Source organism: Triticum urartu, unplaced genomic scaffold (genome assembly GCF_003073215.2).
Source record: "Triticum urartu cultivar G1812 unplaced genomic scaffold, Tu2.1 TuUngrouped_contig_4479, whole genome shotgun sequence".
Classification (NCBI taxonomy): Eukaryota; Viridiplantae; Streptophyta; class Magnoliopsida; order Poales; family Poaceae; genus Triticum; species Triticum urartu.
This window is the reverse complement of record NW_024115071.1, coordinates 927-5,399: the sequence shown is the minus strand read 5'-3', so window position 1 is coordinate 5,399 and position 4,473 is coordinate 927. Positions and strand designations below refer to the sequence as shown.

The 4,473-nt window shown below is 55.3% G+C and overlaps 1 pseudogene; it reads left to right on the top strand.

Annotated features, from left to right (window-relative positions):
* Positions 1-1,676: 1,676 nt before the first annotated feature.
* On the top strand, positions 1,677-4,063 carry LOC125527890 (annotated as a pseudogene).
* Positions 4,064-4,473: the final 410 nt, after the last annotated feature.

Genomic DNA, 4,473 nt, shown 5'->3' with positions numbered 1-4,473 from the left:
AGCTCCCGCGACGGATTCCCGGCGTGCGCAGCGGCTGAGGAGACGCGCTGGTGGTCTCTGCCCACTTTTCCCACGCCTCCGATGGACGAGGGAGGGAGGTGAGGCCCTCTCCCGTCGCAGGCGCCGGTGCTCTTTATCTATCTGCTCCTTTGGTGATGGCAAAAGTGCGGCCGAGTGAAAAGAGGCAGCCAGCGAGCGATTCTGGCCGTCCCACCCTCCTGTATCTATCTGTATCCATCATGAAGGCCTTGTTTGCCTCGCTCACTCATGAAACAGGCGCGAGGCAAACACCATCATTTTCGTCGCCTGCCTGCAGTAGCTCCCCTCGCCGGTTAAAAATCCCGGGCGACTGATGCTGATCATACATTCATACTCGCATGACGAGGAAACGCGTGCCGTTCCTTGAAACTCCTACTAGTTGATACGTACATAGTGTACTACTGTACACAGTGTTTTGTTGGGACATGACCGATCCGTCGCTTCCACCGGACGCAAGCCGAAAAAGGGACGAGACGCTCATCAGCTACTAACTAGTAATAGTACCATACAACACTAGCATACCTCTCACGCATGTGGTAGCACACTTGTTTTGGCGGGAAAAGTTGCATCATGGGTGTTCCCTAAACTGACCAAACAAACCCAAACGTCGATGCCGTTGCGAACAGGTTACGGCGACCGATTCCCTGCTCAGTCTCAGTCTCAGACTCTTGTTAATCAAGCAGGCAACACGATGATTTGGGTCAGCAGGCAAGAGCAGGGGGCCGGCCGGGCTTTGGGCACGTTGTTAGTGGAGGGTAGAAGAGGGCATGGCCATCGACCGATGATGGCGATAACGCAGGCGCGCGTCCGGTGGGGGTGGCGGTGGCCCTGATCATTGGGCGCGCCACTCGTCACCTCGCGCGCGCACGCTCGACATGCTCAGCAGCTGAGGGAGGGGACAAACATCTCGCATCTCCTGCGACGGTGGCAGGGGCGGCCCCCCCAACGCGCGCCACGCACAGCACGTATGGTGCGTACGAGTATTGTTTTCATTTCTGCACTGCCCACTCCCACCAGCACCTGGGGAGCTTTATACTGCTCGAAAAAACTAATGCTGCTGCTCCTGCCTTGGCGCCTTGGCGGTCGATCAAGCGGCTTGACCGTTCCACCGAGTTTGAAGATCGAAACAAAGGAGATCGATCGATCGCCCTCACGTACCCTACAGATGTACGTGGAAACGGAGACATAGGCCAGGCATCAAGCCCCACCGCACCTGAAAATTGAAAAAGAAGCAGAAACAGAGGGCCAGAGACGCACAAGCATGAGTAGAATTCAAACAAGGTTGATGCACTGGATGGATACGGCGCACGCAGCCAAGACCGATGAAGCAGACCGACCGGCGTCCAGCTTACCGGGTGACGGGTCTCCTGTCGTCAAGCTCCTCCAAGCGCAGCCGTCGCATACATCTATCCCTTCGTGTTAATTAGCGGGAACGCCGGCATCGTCGGTAGCTGATACGCCGGGAAAACAGGGGGTTCCTCTTGGAAGCATCGCATCGCCTCGCAGAACGTTGCTGCAAGTTCAAACAAGTCTTCGTGCAATTGACTAAACGTTGCCAACAACCGTAGGTACGTCCAGAAGCCAATGCCGCCGTAGCAATCCATGGTTGGCTTGGTTCCTCTGAAGTCATGTCGTGAGACCCTCCGAGGTCCCGGATAGCTCAGCTGCCGGGAACAAATGGCTAGAGAACAGCGACGGCGGCACTAGTATATTGCAGCAGTGGTAGTAGAAATATTCAGTCCCAGGTAGTGGAGGGAGACTTGTTAGAGACAGACAGGAGTAGCAGAGAAAGCCAGGGGCCTGTTCGCCAGCCAGCCTCGTGTCCCCCTTGTTCTTTCTGCCACGGCCATGGCGGCTCCACGCCCCCCTCCTCGTGCTCCGTGCGTGCCTCCTCTGCTATAAGTAGGCGACCGTCGCCTCCTGCTGCCTGCAACCAACCACTGAGAAGAGCCAAGGGGGATAGTGCACTGGTGCCGAGTGCGGAGAGTGATTGTGTGGGACTGATGGCCATGGAGATGGGCTGGAAGGCCGGCAGCGCGTTTCGGTTTGATGTGGTCGAGGAGGAGGATGCGGCGGCGGCGGCGACCCCGCCGCCGCAGACGCCGCTCGAGCCCATGGAGTACCTCTCGAGGTCCTGGAGCGTGTCCGCGTCGGAGATATCCAAGATCCTCGTCGGAGGCAAGAAGAGCTCCTTCAACAGGCTGCCGCTGCAGGAGATGGGCATACCGGAGGCCTCCGCCGTGCTCGCCGCCACGGCCATCGTCCCGAGCTATCGACACCACGTAAGCGAGCAGTCCACTACCCACTCACTCCCATCCTTTCTCTGCTCTCTCGTTTCTGAATGTTTCCATATGTTGTCTGGCCATTTTCGAGCAGGCAGATGCAAGGAGGAGCTCCATCAGCGCCACCGGCCACCATCAGTCCATCGGCAAATGGTTCCAGCACAAGGACGCGAGCCGATCGAGGCAGAGCGGCAAGGAGAAGCTGCGAGCAGTCCACTACCCACTCACTCCCATCCTTTCTCTGCTCTCTCGTTTCTGAATGTTTCCATATGTTGTCTGGCCATTTTCGAGCAGGCAGATGCAAGGAGGAGCTCCATCAGCGCCACCGGCCACCATCAGTCCATCGGCAAATGGTTCCAGCACAAGGACGCGAGCCGATCGAGGCAGAGCGGCAAGGAGAAGCTGCGCGCCGACAGGGCCCACGTGCACGCCATGGTGTCCGTGGTCCGCGTCGCGGCCGCGGGTCGCGCGAGCCCCCACTCGCCCCCGCACCCGGGCCCCCACGAGGGCCGCGGCCGTGGCGCCGGCCACGGAGCTCCTGGCCTCGCACTGCGTGGAGGCGGCAAGGCTTGCCGGGGCGACACACGAGCAGGTGGCCTCCGCCGTCCAGTCCGCGGTCGGCGTAAGGAGCGCCGGCGATCTGACGACGCTCACAGCCGCAGCGGCAACCGGTAAGGGTTCGACGCGGCGAACGGCCGTGCCGCCATTGCCATCACAATGTGCACTCCCGTTTCCGTATGTTATCTCGTGCAAGAATCAAAGCTGAGTTCGTGTGGAATTCGTGTCAGCGCTGCGAGGAGCTGCGACGATGAAGCAGAGGGTGCAGCGGGAGGCGGCGAGGAGCAACGCGAGCGTTCTTCCTTACGAGAAGGGCCATTCGTGGAGCCCTGATGTCTGGTGCAAGGAGGGTGAGCTGCTGAAACGCACAAGAAAAGGTACAGACTACACAGCCGTGAAATATTCAGAACATTCAGTCATGGATCAACATCTTTATTTTATTTTTCCTGATGCAGGGGATTTACACAGGACAAAAGTATCTGTCTACATCAACAGGAAGTCCCAGGTAGAAAAAAAAACTCTGACTGCACAATATCAAATTATTGTCCATTTGTCCTACCAAAAATAAAATAAAATGTGTGTTCAATTACTGACGGCATAGCCAATGGTAACAGGTCATGCTGAAGCTGAAAAGCAAGCACATTGGAGGTGCACTGTCCAAAAACAACAAGAGTAAGTTCAGCAGCAGCCGAAACAAACATCATATGCTACCATTTCTGCCTCTGTCAGTGTAGTTTGTGAGATTTTAACACTGAGCGTTCCGCCTGTAATTATCGTCTGCAGGCGTGGTTTACGGCGTATACAGTGAGCTTCCGACGTGGGTGATCGAGCCGGGGAAGGCCTTCATGGATGAGAAATGCTGCTTCGGCCTGAGCACGGCGCAAGGGATCGTGGAATTCGAGTGTCAGGACGGCACGAGTAAGCAGAACTGGGTCGACGATGTGCAAAACCTGCTTCGACAGGTTGCTGCAGATGATCGTGTGGGAGATAAGCTGGAGTCGGTAGTGAAAATGGGTTGATGTGTCAGCCGTTTTCCCGGTGTGAGGTGGTAGTATGTTGTGATATAAGGGGGGTGTTACATATGACATAATGATGTTGATGATACTCTTGTGAGGTAGTTTAGTTTAGCTCTGTATTTGTAATGCATACAAAAGGATGTGATAGAGAGTTAGTAGATTTTACTATGTGTGTTCCTCTATTAAGCTCGCCGTGTTAGTGACAAAATGGCAGATTTCCTGCCTTTGGTGCAAAGAAATGAGAGAAGACTCACTGGTTGCTCCACACTTGTATCCTGTGGGGGCAAAGTTGCAGCTAGTTAGCTTAGTTTTCTCTTCCATGCCAGCATTCTACATGTGCACCAGCAGATGCCATTGATCAGATTAATAAATTCATCACCGGTTGTTTATGGAGAAAGCATGCCAGGGGGGATAAAGGACCATCTCTCATTGCATGAACCAAAGTTTGCAAAGCAAAATCACAAGGTGGACTAGGAGTCTTTTGTGGCAAAACTGGACCTATGAAGGCCTAATTTTTTGGCTTTTCTGAGTTGCTTGCTCAAGTGCAGCCTACGGGAGAATCTAGACACTTGGAGCTA